The sequence below is a fragment of the Thalassophryne amazonica genome, chromosome 12 (assembly GCF_902500255.1).
Source record: "Thalassophryne amazonica chromosome 12, fThaAma1.1, whole genome shotgun sequence".
In the NCBI taxonomy this organism is placed as follows: domain Eukaryota; kingdom Metazoa; phylum Chordata; class Actinopteri; order Batrachoidiformes; family Batrachoididae; genus Thalassophryne; species Thalassophryne amazonica.
The window spans coordinates 47,917,762-47,932,964 of NC_047114.1; the positions used below are offsets into that span (position 1 = coordinate 47,917,762).

At 40.8% G+C, this 15,203-nt stretch overlaps 1 protein-coding gene across 1 annotated transcript in view; it reads left to right on the forward strand.

Annotated features, from left to right (window-relative positions):
- The window catches only part of LOC117521240, a 569,076-nt gene that overhangs the window by 308,759 nt on the left and 245,114 nt on the right, over positions 1-15,203 (forward strand). The gene's annotated exons all lie outside the window — the stretch shown is intronic.

Genomic DNA, 15,203 nt, shown 5'->3' on the forward strand with positions numbered 1-15,203 from the left:
TTAGCCTCCACAAGCAATCAGCAGACAGTGTACGGCAAAGCAACTATTGATTTTGCCTCTTTGTTCTTGACTCTTCTGGCAATGCAACAAAATGCGGAAGGTACAATGCACTGTTAAACCAAACACTCCATTTCAATAAAATAAGTAAGTTAACGTAACTCAAACTTTGAAATAAGTTGTAGTCACTCATTTCCATTCATTAAACTAACTCAAAAAATAATTGTTCTCATAAAAACTCAGTTCCTTTAAGTGCATTTCAAGTTTTGGGACATTTAAGTGTTGGTGATGTATTTCTAGTGCATTCCATTCACTCATTTTAAATTAGTATATGTAACAGAGGCCAGCAGGTGTCACTGTGCATATGTAATTAGTAAACCTCACTCCCAACAGCTCAAAGGAATTCTCTGGTCACAAGGCCAGAGCTCTGGGTTTTAGCCTTCTGGTTAGAGAGTCCGACTTCCATGCCGTAGATTGTGAGTTCGCGTCCCGAGGGGAGTGAATGGGCAGAATTATAACAACACTACGCAGAATCAACAAGTAAACCAAATAATTCAACAAAAAATCTAATCCAAAATGTAATTCACATTTTTTAGGCAGAAATTTATGTCACTTTTTTATTGAAAACATAAACTAGATTTACATACAGAAAGTTTAATTAACTATAAATTGTTAAGTTACTAAAACTTTAACAATTAAACTTTTGAAAAATTATTTTATTTAAGTTGGCAAACTCAAATGGTTTAAGGCAATCAGTTTCCTCAAATGGTTTGAGTTCAACTAACTCATTGAGTTTTACAGTGTGGTAAATGGATTATCAATCAATCAATTTTTTTTATATAGCGCCAAATCACAACAAACAGTTGCCCCAAGGTGCCTTATATTGTAAGGCAAGGCCATACAATAATTATGTAAAACCCCAACGGTCAAAACGACCCCCTGTGAGCAAGCGCTTGGCTACAGTGGGAAGGAAAAACTCCCTTTTAACAGGAAGAAACCTCCAGCAGAACCAGGCTCAGGGAGGGGCAGTCTTCTGCTGGGACTGGTTGGGGCTGAGGGAGAGAACCAGGAAAAAGACATGCTGTGGAGGGGAGCAGAGATCGATCACTAATGATTAAATGCAGAGTGGTGCATACAGAGCAAAAAGAGAAAGAAACAGTGCATCATGGGAACCCCCCAGCAGTCTAAGTCATCATCTGCGTAACAATGAAAATTTAAGCAATACCGTCTAATAATACTGCCTAAGGGAAGCATGTATAAAGTGAATAAAATTGGTCCTAGCACAGAACCTTGTGGAACTCCATAATTAACTTTAGTCTGTGAAGAAGATTCCCCATTTACATGAACAAATTGTAATCTATTAGACAAATATGATTCAAACCACCGCAGCGCAGTGCCTTTAATACCTACGGCATGCTCTAATCTCTGTAATAAAATTTTATGGTCAACAGTATCAAAAGCAGCACTGAGGTCTAACAGAACAAGCATAGAGATGAGTCCACTGTCCGAGGCCATAAGAAGATCATTTGTAACCTTCACTAATGCTGTTTCTGTACTATGATGAATTCTAAAACCTGACTGAAACTCTTCAAATAGACCATTCCTCTGCAGATGATCAGTTAGCTGTTTTACAACTACCCTTTCAAGAATTTTTGAGAGAAAAGGAAGGTTGGAGATTGGCCTATAATTAGCTAAGATAGCTGGGTCAAGTGATGGCTTTTTAAGTAATGGTTTAATTACTGCCACCTTAAAAGCCTGTGGTACATAGCCAACTAACAAAGATAGACTGATCATATTTAAGATCGAAGCATTAAATAATGGTAGGGCTTCCTTGAGCAGCCTGGTAGGAATGGGGTCTAATAAACATGTTGATGGTTTGGATGAAGTAACTAATGAAAATAACTCAGACAGAACAATCGGAGAGAAAGAGTCTAACCAAATACCGGCATCACTGAAAGCAGCCAAAGATAACGATACGTCTTTGGGATGGTTATGAGTCATTTTTTCTCTAATAGTTAAAATTTTGTTAGCAAAGAAAGTCATGAAGTCATTACTAGTTAAAGTTAATGGAATACTCAGCTCAATAGAGCTCTGACTCTTTGTCAGCCTGGCTACAGTGCTGAAAAGAAACCTGGGGTTGTTCTTATTTTCTTCAATTAGTGATGAGTAGAAAGATGTCCTAGCTTTACGGAGGGCTTTTTTATAGAGCAACAGACTCTTTTTCCAGGCTAAGTGAAGATCTTCTAAATTAGTGAGACGCCATTTCCTCTCCAACTTACGGGTTATCTGCTTTAAGCTACGAGTTTGTGAGTTATACCACGGAGTCAGGCACTTCTGATTTAAAGCTCTCTTTTTCAGAGGAGCTACAGCATCCAAAGTTGTCTTCAATGAGGATGTAAAACTATTGACGAGATACTCTATCTCCCTTACAGAGTTTAGGTAGCTACTCTGCACTGTGTTGGTATATGGCATTAGAGAACATAAAGAAGGAATCATATCCTTAAACCTAGTTACAGCGCTTTCTGAAAGACTTCTAGTGTAATGAAACTTATTCCCCACTGCTGGGTAGTCCATCAGAGTAAATGTAAATGTTATTAAGAAATGATCAGACAGAAGGGAGTTTTCAGAGAATACTGTTAAGTCTTCAATTTCCATACCATAAGTCAGAACAAGATCTAAGATATGATTAAAGTGGTGGGTGGACTCATTTACATTTTGAGCAAAGCCAATTGAGTCTAATAATAGATTAAATGCAGTGTTGAGGCTGTCATTCTCAGCATCTATGTGGATGTTAAAATCGCCCACTATAATTATCTTATCTGAGCTAAGCACTAAGTCAGACAAACGGTCTGAAAATTCACAGAGAAACTCACAGTAACGACCAGGTGGACGATAGATAATAACAAATAAAACTGGTTTTTGGGACTTCCAATTTGGATGGACAAGACTAAGAGTCAAGCTTTCAAATGAATTAAAGCTCTGTCTGGGTTTTTGATTAATTAATAAGCTGGAATGGAAGATTGCTGCTAATCCTCCGCCCCGGCCCGTGCTACGAGCATTCTGACAGTTAGTGTGACTCGGGGGTGTTGACTCATTTAAACTAACATATTCATCCTGCTGTAACCAGGTTTCTGTAAGGCAGAATAAATCAATATGTTGATCAATTACATTTATATAGTGCTTTTCCATCTGCATCAGACACTCAAAGTGCTTTACAATAATGCCTCACATTCACCCCGATTGAGGGTGCTCCCTTACAAGGTACTCACTACACACCGGGAGCAACTAGGGGATTAAGGACCTTAGTGATTTTTCCGGTTAGGCTGGGATTTGAACTGAGGAACCTCTGGTCTAAAGTTTTCAATTTCAATTTTTCAATTTATTTTCCTTTATATAGCGCCAAATCACAACAGAGTTGCCTCAAGGCACTTCACACAGGTAAGGCCTAACCTTACCAACCCCCAGAGCAACAGTGGTAAGGAAAACTCCCTCTGAGGAAGAAACCTCAGAGGAAGCCCAACTCTTTAACCACTAGACCATCACCTCCCCCAAAGTAGAGAAAGTATGACCCTTTTGGGCTCCTGTATCAACTTGGTGGTACAACAAAGCAGCATCCATTATGGGATCAGCTCCCTGAATGAACAGATGGTTATGAAGACTATATTCTGTTTCTCCAAATTAACATGCATAAATCCTACACACTGTACTTTTAAGAGTAAAAGAATTGCTAAAGTAAATAAATAAATTTAGACAGCTCTGCTGACCAGGAATGTGCTATAGCTCAAAGATAATCGTGCTCATTGATGCACTAAATGGCCCAGTGGTAAAAGTCACTGAGGAAGGAACCTCTTTTTGTGTTGCAAGTACTTCAATTGTATTGTATCAAATTAAACTGTTAAATGTGTTGCAGGGTATGTTTGTTTATGTTCTTTGTGTTTTCCCCATTTGAAAGATGTTTTTGATGCAACTCTTGAGTTGATATAGGTGTTTTTTTTGTATTTGCAAGGGGTGATGGCTAAGCGGATAAGTGTGCTTCATTCCAGTGCGGAAGGTCCCCAGTTCAAGGCCTCCTTGAACTAGACTTACTTGTGCTGTCTTTATTTGGAAGTGCTGTGGCTTCTCTCTACCACTGTGAAATGCACACAGTGTACGTTCTGACTGCATATGAGACTTGGGACAGTGTCCCTGTCAAGTCACTATTAAGACGTATAATCTTGGGACTTGCAGTGTCAAGAATTGAGAGTGACGTCACAGTGACTTTCTTCCACCTTGCTGCAGATAAATTTGATTTCTGTGGGGAATTATGTACCTGTTGAAGCAAATCATAGATTTGTAGGGTCGTTTACAACCTATATGTTATGTTTTTAAGAAAGACTACACAACACAGCTGACAGTCATTTACATGCTCCACACTGCATAAATACATATTCCAAGTCTTATCAGCACAATGGACAGCTCCCAAGACACTTTTAACAAGTTGTTAAGATTGATTTTTTGTACAGATTTTTTTGCACTCTAAAAGCAACTGGCCCATTCAAAATGAAAGGATTATTTGGTGATGTAATGATGTCCTGTTGAGAACAGCACATAATATCTTCTTTTTAATGTGGAATTCCGAACAGTGGTCCAAAACAGAAGAATTGCACTGATTTTTAAATGTTTTGGAACACCTTTTTGCGTTTGCCTTCATCCCCAGCCACACATTCTATCCATTCTATAAATGAAGTTTTACTTACATGTTTTGTCCCATATTTGCTGAGATACTGGGCAACATGTTTTTCTGTGGGTTTTCTAACTTGGTGAAATGTACAGATCACATGGCAAGCACAACCTTCAGCAGCTAGTGGTCAAAGTACATGTGAGTCCAACTACAGCTGTTCCTAACTTTCCATAATTCATACAACATACACTAACCAACCAGCAGGTGGTAGGCATGTCTTTGGGATATTATATAGGCACAGTAAAGTTGCTTTTTCATGTGATCTAATATGCTTATTAACCACCATCTCATCAGTTCATGATTATCATTATGTTTTCTTATAATTTGAGTTGCCAGATGATAGGATTTGTTGTTTTGTCTTATTGGGTACACAAGCTGACTGGGATACACTCAACCAGCCACTCATCTATGTTTTTGCTGTAACAAGCCCTATATAGTTACCTGCACAGGGAATAAGTAAGTAAGTAAATAAATAAATTCAAAATACGTAAATAAATAAATACTTTTTTATGTCACGCCACAAAGTAATGTGAGTGCAATCCATGTCACATTTACAATATTGGTTGCATGCTGTCTGTAAATCAGGGGCAATAGTTTTTGGCTTTACAATGTCATAGTACCTTGGGCATGAACACAGTAAGGGCTATGAAAATCTGACAGTTCACCTGACTGACCTTAACCTTCACCCAAATAATTGACTTCTGCCTGACTTTGGTGGTAATTTTGGAATCCACCAAAGTGTGTGCCACATTTGGTCCACTGTCAAACTGTCAAATTATTTGACAGTTTCACACCAAACCGTTTTACCATATCAAGTTTGGCAGAGAGCAGCAAAAGGTCCTGGGATCAATCAGGTGGACATGGACTTGAGTCCATTGATTGACCTTTGGTAAATTTGATATTACCTGGACAATTTCAGAACCCAACTACATATGTGTGCCAAGTTTGGTGGACATCAGAGTAAAAATCTTTTTTTTTTTTTTTTTTACCTGTGACCTCAACAATTATTTATTCATTTTCTTCTCCCAGTCAAGGGTCATGGGGTGGGGATGGTGGGGGTCAGCCTATCCCAGCGGTCATAGGCCGTGAGGCAGGGTACACTGTGGACAGGATGCTAGTCTATCACAGGGCCATACAGAGACAAACAAACACATTCACACCTAAAATCAAATTGAAGCTTCCAGTTCACCAAACCTGCATGTGTTGAGAAGGAAGCTGGAGCACCCAGAGGGAACACACGCAAACACGGAGAGATCATGCAAACTCCATGCAGAAAGGACCAGATGAGAAGTTATCCCACGGCCTTCTTGTTGCAAGACAACAGTGCCAATCACTAGACCACCGTACCCAATGACTCACCTTTTAAAAAGTAAATATCCCCTGGACAAATTCAGAACCCACCTGCAAATTTTGGGGGACATCAGAGTGAAGACCATTAAGTTGATCTATGGCCCCAATGACCTTGACCTTTGCCAAAAGGACAATTCTGGGGTTGATTGCCATCTAAATATCAAATTTCATGGACATTTGGCAAAGGACCTCAGAGGCGGAGTAGGAGAACAAACAGACATATGAACCAAAATTTTGACCTTTACCAAAACAAACTCCTTCATGGCAATTCTGGGATCAACCTACATGCAGATAACATGTTTGGTTGAAACTTGCTAAAACACCTCAGACACGAATGGAACAAATTAACAAACATGTCTCAAATTACTGGATAATGTTCCAGCTCACTCTGTTGGAACATATTAACATAGTTTTAATGTCAGTTTAGAAACCAAACATCCAGTTATTGGCCTCCTCCTCTGCACTTGTACGTCCTGGGAAATCGTGTATTTGACTAAAACTAAACTAAACTAAAAAGGTTCAGCTCATTTTTATCATCTAATATTCATCCGTAGCTTCAAAGAGTCACACTGATGATAGCGATAACCTGAACAATTAGGTATTAGGCAATAACTTCTAATAATTGTTATTTTCTAATTAAGCTTTGCATCTCCAGAGTGTCAAGCTTGAGAAAATGAAAGGAAAGGGGAAACTAATTAAAATGGTGACGGCTAATACCGGAGTGCTTTTTATCCTTTTATTTTCTCAATCCCTCTGTTTCTCTCCCTCTGTTAATATATCATCTAAAGTTCAGCGCTTTCCACTTCGGTAGACAGTAAAATCACTGCTGGAAACATTGCTCACAGTCACGTCCCTGTCTTTCTGTCTTTTTCTCCCACCGCGCTTCCCTTCTTCTCTCTCAGCGCCGATATTGTATTTCTCTCATTTCTCATCCCTTGAAGTCTTGCCGTACGTTTCTTTCTTTCTTTCTTTCTTGCTTTTGACTATTTCAGGGGTAGAGGTGAATGTCAGCAGTGTGTCTAACTGGTTCGAGCCACTCACTAACTGTGCTGTGCTTCTTTTAGTCACATCCGTCAGCCAGCCAAACCGCATGGCCACTTTGTCCGTTTATCCTTTTGTCTGTGCTCAAAAATCAGTCAGCGTTAAGCTGTTTAGCCGCTTGCATTCTCTCGATAACATTGGGTTTAAAAGGAAAACTTTCAAATTTGCAGCCAAAGTGACAAAAGTGTCTTTGTTTTGTTTCGGAGGGTCGGTGACTCGTATCCTTCACACCCATTTTCTCCATCTGTTCTGCTCGCTGTTGTCTCCCGTGATGTTTGTGTTCCTCTCCACATCATCTGTGAGAGCAAGTGAGATCCCAGAACATACATATTCATAACTTCTTCTTTTGGCTGCTCCTCTTAGTGGTCGCCACAGCAGATTAATCATTTCCATCTCACCCTGTCCTCTGTATCTTCCTCTGTCACACCAACCACCTGCATGTCCTCCTTCACCATATCCATAAACCTCCTCTTTGGCCTCCCTCTTCAATTCCTGCCTGGTGGCTCCATCCTCAGCATCCTTCTCCCTATATACCCTGGGTCCCTCCTCTGCAAATGTCCAAACCATTTCAATCTCACCTCTCTGACTTTGTCTCCAAAACGTCCCCCCTGAGCTGTCCCTCTGATATGTTCATTCTGAATCCTGTCCATTCTCATCACTCCCAAAGAGAATTGCAACATCTTCAGCTCTGCCTCCTGTCTTTTTGTTAGTACCACCATCTCTAAGCACTACAACATTGCTGGTCTCACTACTCTTTGTTCACAATTCACTCTCACCACCTTTCTCCACCCACTCCACCCTGCCTGCACTCTCTTCTTCACCACTCTACCACACTCTACATTACTTTGGACAGTTGACCCCAAGAATTTAAACTCACGTACTTTCACAACTTCTACTCCTTGCAACCACACTATTCCACTGGGCTCCCTCTCATTCACACACATGTATTCAGTCTTGCTCCTACTGACTTTCATTCCCCTGCTCTCCAGAGCATATACATGTTCATAACCCAACTCAGTATATGCCGGATGCATATATCAATGTTCTAAAGTTTTCGTCAGCATGCAACAGCCATCAAAGATCAGGAAACAAACATTGACTTAGCAATAAACACATTTTTGCAAACACAACAAAGTCTATGATCTGAACCTCTTAAAGACTGTTAACAATAAAGAGACAGCAGAAATAAACTAGACATCTCTGATCAAATTTGCAAAATGATTCCTTCTGTGCTGTAATACTGGTTGCTTTATGTATTATTTGTCCAGGGTATGAAATACCCAAATTAACAAATTGGTCAATATCTCTATATGTAAATGGAAAACACGATGCATTAAAAACGACTGAGCTTGAGTTATCTTCCCTTGAAGATATCAGATACAATCTACTTCCCTTGAAGCTCATCTGTAGGATCTAGTGTCATCTAGTGGTGAGGTTGTAAATTGCATTATACTGTTGCAGATCCTATTTTTGTTTGCCTGTATGTTCTTGCTTTGATGAGGATTCATGCTCCCTTGTCTTCTCTTGTGACAAGTACTTGTTACAACCCTGTTAGCCTATACTACTGACCAGTAGACAGTGTATTGTGACTGATTACTTATCTTTTTTCTCTCTCTAAAAAATACAAAAAGCTGAATAAATATATCCCTTTCAGGTTCTTGTATCCTCATTGCGGTGCAACATGGTAGCCCCCATATAGATGTGAAGGGCACATTCTAAGCTTATGAAAACACATTGGTTCTTTGTGTTTTGTGTCCCAAGGGAGAATGAAAAGTCTACGGGTCACAGAGCTTTCTTTTATCGTGCCCCTGTTCTGTGGAATGATCTCCCAGCATCAGTAAAACAATCAGATTTCGTAGAGACTTTTAAGTCCAGATTTAAGACACACTTATTTTCCCTTTCATATGGCTAGCATACTGGCATAGTATGTTTCCATGCTTTTTACTCTTTTAGTTAATTTTATTAGGAAACAGAGCGTGCCACGGCCTCAACTTTATCTAAATTCTGGGTCTTTTAGTGAAGCTTAGGGCTAGTGGCCAGCGATCACTTTAGTATTTCTTCTGTTTTTCTTGTTGCTTAATGCTGATAAATTATGCTGTATTTGTTGTCTTTCTGATGCTTGATCCTGCTTTTTTCTTTTCTGTCTGAGGTGCGGCTCCATCCAGAGATGGGTGTGGTGTCTGTTCCAGAAACTGCCCTGTGCACCGGCAACATTTCCTGTATGTTTGTTTTGTGAATTGTTTTGTAATTTGTGTCTGTAGCATGGCCCAAGCAGAGGGTCACCCCTTTGAGTCTGGTCTGCTTGAGGTTTCTTCCTCAGAGGGAGTATTTCCTTACCACTGTTGCTCTGGGGGTTGGTAAGGTTAGACCGTAGTTGTTCTGATTTGGTGCAATATAAATGAAAATTATTGAATTGAAATTATTGCAGGCAATTAATTATACACTCATGAACAGTTGCTAACACTGTATTGAATTTCTGCAAATAAATACCCCGAAATCCTACATACTTCAGCATTAATTTACATCTTCATATGGCGAGGTACTGTTGTGTGAAGTCGAGGAATTATACTAATGAAATTCCAATCATCTTCCTCCTGTGACTCATCTGGCGATTGTCAAAATTGAGATTGACCACTGCATATGTGTACAGTTGCTTAGCTCCTTCATTGCTGTCTTTGCATATGAGATAGTTCTTTGTTATACTTGTTTTGTTTATTATGGTTTGTATGACCAAAGCAGATGGTCGCCCCACTGAGTCTGTTCTGCTTGAGGTTTCTTCTTAGAATAATAATAAAAGAATACTTTTCGAGTTTTTCGTTTACCAGTGTTGTCATTGTGCTAGGTCAGGTTGGGGGGTAAAGTTAGGTCTTGTTCGTGTTAAGCACCTTATGTTATGTTATGATTTGGTGCTGTATAAATAAATTGAATTGAAATAAATTGAATCTTTCCTTGAAGATGCCAGACTAGATTTCTCTCCCTTTATGCACATCTTAATATGGTGTGCTACTGTTGTGTGAACTTGCATTGAAACCTATCAATGGTTTAAGGAGGAGATGTGTTTACAAGACTCATGGATGGACACACAAACATGGTGATTTTTTTATATGTGTATCCCCTCAAATTTTTGTTTGTAAGAGGTATAATTATTGTGCAGTTATTGGACTGTTAAAAATTATTTACCTTCACAAAAGCAAGATTGCCAGCTTTCATCACTTTGCTATTCTTCACTTTCCATGTTTGCCATTCTAAAAAGGAACTGCCAATATTAAAATAATTCTAACACAAATCAGGATTTACGGGGCTTTCAAGCCTTTGTTGTTATTGTTGTTGTCAGCCTGAGGCAGAAGATAAAGCTGACATGGTCATCAGAAAGATTTTCTCTGTGGTTGCATGAAAAGCTGCACATGGTAATATTACCTACAGGAGATACACATGCGAACATGTGTTACAGCCATTCAGATCAGAGTTGAATGTGAATCAAACCTTTTTTGTCACCATGAATATAATATTCAGTTCTTTCTATGGAAGTGTGTTTCTACATTGTGCTGTTTAAACAGAACACTTTTTGATATTTATTCTGGGGCAAATCATACTGTATCTATAGGGGTGGAATTGAGATTGGAAAACCTGACAGAAATATGACAAACGTAGTAAGAAAACTCAGGCTTTTTCCAAGTTTGACCCAAGTGGAATTGACAATGTAATGCTTCAGAAATTATCCACTGTTTGATAAGGCTTGCAGCCCTAAATTAAAAAATTATTTCAGGAAATGACCAGTCAGTGAGGCAAGAGACTTCTCACAACTAACCCCAACAAAGTTGTACCTCCAACGTCTTCTCCAAGATGCCTCATCATCCAGGAGTATGAGTTCTCAAGCTCAAATGTTTCACTGTAGACTGAATGCATATTGGATGTTTCCAACCAATCATATAGTACATTAAATTGCTTAACTTTAATCTATTGAATGCTCAGTCACTCCCCAGAAGTTGAAGCTTGCTCTTAAAAGTTGATAATTCATCTAATGCAGAATCCATCCATCTTGGTGGTCCATCCAACATCAAAGAACCAACACATGAAATAAATTTAAACTCTAAATGTACTGCTAACAATTTGAGTTCTTTTGTTTCCAACTGGACAGACACCAATATGTAGACCTGGGTTAGACTCCCAGTCATGCTACATGCTCACGTCCTTGGACAGGCCACTTCATCTGCAATGTCCCTGTCCACCCAGTCCCAGTCATCAGTCAAATAACTTGCAGTGGGCTGGCATTTAGTCCAGGTGGAATCTCAGACTTCATGCTATGGAATCTGGTGATAAGCAAAGGCACCAGTCGACCTTAGTGGGCCTAGATAAGACTTGATTGGCAATTGAACCAGGTCTAAATTTTGGTAGTACAACTTGATATCCCACTATACCACCTAGACATAAAAGTAAAACCAAAAATAAAATCACAGGTTCATCTTAAATGGACCATCTCTAAGACTGCTGAGCAGTTGCTGTGGATCAATGAGATACGTGTGTTAAGACACAGATTGACACACCTAGGGCTAACCGAGGTCAAAAGGAAACTTATTAATGCAGGTCACCTGCCCGGTGTTGATGTTCTCAGGATGACCTTCATAACTGGTATGAATTAAGGTCCAACAGATCATCTTTTCTGTAGGTGCATGCGGCCATTTCATGAGCGCGCGCGCACACACACACACACACACACACACACACACACACACACACACACACACACACACACACACACACACACACACACACACACACACACACACACACAAAAACATTTGCTCAAGAAGTAGGTGATTATTAAACAGTATTTCTTTAATTAAAAAGCTTGACTTCTAAGAACCAAAAAGCAAAATGTTGCAGAAAGCCACATTAGTATCAACTACATTCCCAATTTACTTTACTCTCCACTGAAAAGAAATCAGTATTACAGGATTGATGCAGGGTAGGTGAGTTGATGTGGTTTAGCACTGTTTGCACTTATGCACCCACGCCAGAATGCAAGCACAGGAACTCATGCACTAATGGACTAATGGGCTCACACACACAAACAGACCTGCGCTGCCTTTACCTCCTACTCTATACGGCATTAGAACACACTCCTCTAATGGATAATGGCCTACTTCGCCGTACAAGGCGGGTTCAACAGCTACATGCGGTGTTTTATATCATTTACGGTGGAGCCTGTAAAGAAAAAGATCCATGCTGTTTCATTATTAACCCTATTAGCACGGACCAAAATCATGTCATTTTTAAGCAAAGTTAACACAAAGACAGTAGAATTTCCCACAGACTGGAAACCCATCTTCTTTTCACCCACGCCTCTACTACCACCCTGTCTCCCTTGCTCTTTTGTGATAATCCGAAAATTACTCAAAGCCTTCCATCTCACTCTCTCTGGCCTTTTCCCCTAAGCCCTCTTGAGGACAAGTGCTTTGCGTGTGACGGACTCCCTAAACAGATGCAGATTTTATTCAGGCTATTTTCAAAATCAGTGCATTGCACTTTAGCCAGCTCAACACTTTTTTTAATGACTCCCCTTACACCACGCCTTCCAGTGCAGCTGCACGAAGTCGTTCACTTCTACTTTTGATAAGACTCGGCAGAGTCAGGTGCTCTTATGTTTTATTCCCATTCAACCCACCCCTTTCTCTGAGAGCGATTTCACTGCTCCTTCCAACACTCGTCTTCAAATAGTGGTTCCCCACCAGTCTAGACCTTCTTGTGTTGAATCTTTCATTTTATATTTTTCTGTCCCTTTGCAGACGTGCGTTTCTTGCTTTAGATCATTTTCCAGTCTCCTATGTTCCTTCTGCGTTAGCATCATTAAATAATTTAAGCTCTTTTCTGGCCCTTATAAACCTTTATTAAACTACTGGCTTCCTAATTAACACTCACCACCTGTCATTGCACCACATTTGCTACTAATCCCCTGCCAGCGCTGCTGGCATGGCCTTATTCATCCAGTCACTGCGCAAAATTGGCAGTCCCTGCATTACTGATTGTAAAGTGCAGGTTGATGACAGTCAGGGGGAATCAGAACAGGTTCACACTGACACACGAGAAGAGATGGGAGGAGAGAGAGAGACATTGCCTTTTGTGGGAAGAGATGCCCTAAAAGAGGAGAATGCACTTTCAGGGAACACCTGTATCAGTGAGACATGAAGCGTTGAACCACAGCACCTGTGGTGTTTCTTCACAGCCTACTCTAATGGCTTCTCCTACTTACAAAGGCAAAAGACAGATCCCAGGCACACCCTCATTTAAATGGATGTGTGATTTTAGTATTGAGTGTCGGGTGTTTTTAGGACTGCACTCTTTGGGACACAGACCTCTGATGTTGTGCCTGGAATGTGTTGGAGCCACTCTTCCTATTTGGGGGTTACAGCTCGTAGTGCTCCTATTACCACTGGGGCCATTTTGTACTTTACCTTCCACATCTGCTTCAGTTGCTCCTTCAGCCCTTGTTCCTTCTTGATTTTCTTGTACTCCTTATTTCTGATGTTGCTGTTGGCTCAGATTGCCACATTGATCCCAACTGTGGTCTTCTTTCCCTTGTCAACCACTGCTATGTCTGGTTGGTTGGCCACCAACTGCTTGACTGTCTGTAGTACCACAGTACCACAGGATCTTAGCTCTGTCATTCGAAACCACCTTTGGTGGCGTCTCTCATCGGGACTTGGGGACTTCTAATCCGTATGCAGTACAGATGTCCGTATACATGATTCATAACACTTGTTTGCGCCATTCAGTGTACACTGTCCCAGCTTGCATCTTGCATCCTGCAACTGTGTGCTGGACTGTCTCTGGGGCACATTTGCATAGATTGCAGCTTGGGTCCTGTCAGCTGTGGTAGACATCTGTCTCTACAAATCTAGTATTCAGGGCTTTGTTCTTGTGCTGCCATTATCAGCGCATCTTTGCTGTCCTTTAGGCTGGCCTTTTCTAGCCACTGATAGGTCTTCTTGATGTCACACACTTCCTCTATCCGTTGGTGGTACATCCCATGGTGGGGCTTGGTCTTCCATGAAATCTCCTCCTCATGTTCCTTAGCACTGTATGTCTTCAGCTGACTGAGGCATTCTTGTAGCAGCTGATCTCAGGTTGGGGGGGTGGTACACTTTCTGATGTATTCATTGATACTCCTTGAGTCATCCTGGATTGTGACTCTGACATTCACTAATACTTGCCCTCCCTCTTTCCATTGCTCATAGTGCCTCAGGGTGTTGGACTTTGGGTGAAGCCTCCATTCACTGTGAGGCATTTTTTCTGTTGACATCAGTGGCATCTGTCTTCTCCTGTGGACACCTTATTATCCCAGCAGGGTATCTGATGACTGGTGAATGTATGTATTGATGGTTTGGATCTTGTTTCTACCATTGAGCTGGTTTCTCAGCATCTGTCTTACCTTCTGGAGGTATTTGGCTGTGGCTGACTCTCTTGCATCTTCATCATGGTTCCCACTGGGTTGTGGGATTCCCAGGTATTTGTAGCTGTTTTGTATGCCCGCTATCTTGCCTTCTGGCACCTTTGCCCCCTCAGTCTGGACCAGCTACTCTCTCTTTGCCACTATTTGGTCACAATCATCCGGTCCAAATGACATCCCAATATCCTCACTGTAGATCCTGGTATGGTGGATCAGTGAGTCAATGTCTTGCTCACTCTTGTCTGGGGAGGTGATGGTCTAGTGGTTCAGTGTTGGGCTTCAGACCAGAGGATCCTCATTTCAAACCCCACCCTGACCGGAAAATCAGTAAGGGTCCTTGGGCAAGGTCCTTAATCCCCAAGTTGCTCCTGGTGTGTTGTGGGCACCTTGCATGTGTCTGTGTGAATGGTTGAATTTGAGGCATAATTGTAAAGCACTTTGACCGTCTGATGCAGATGGAAAAGCGCTATATAAATGCAGTCCATTTACAATTTAGTCTTGGCATACAGCTTGATGTCATCCATATACCGGAGGTGGCTGATGGCAGATGCACAAACGCACGCGCACACTTGTCAAACCCTCTTTGACATCACCCACAGGTTTTCCGAAGACTGATTTTGAAAGTCAAGTCAGCTCTGCATTTTGTGA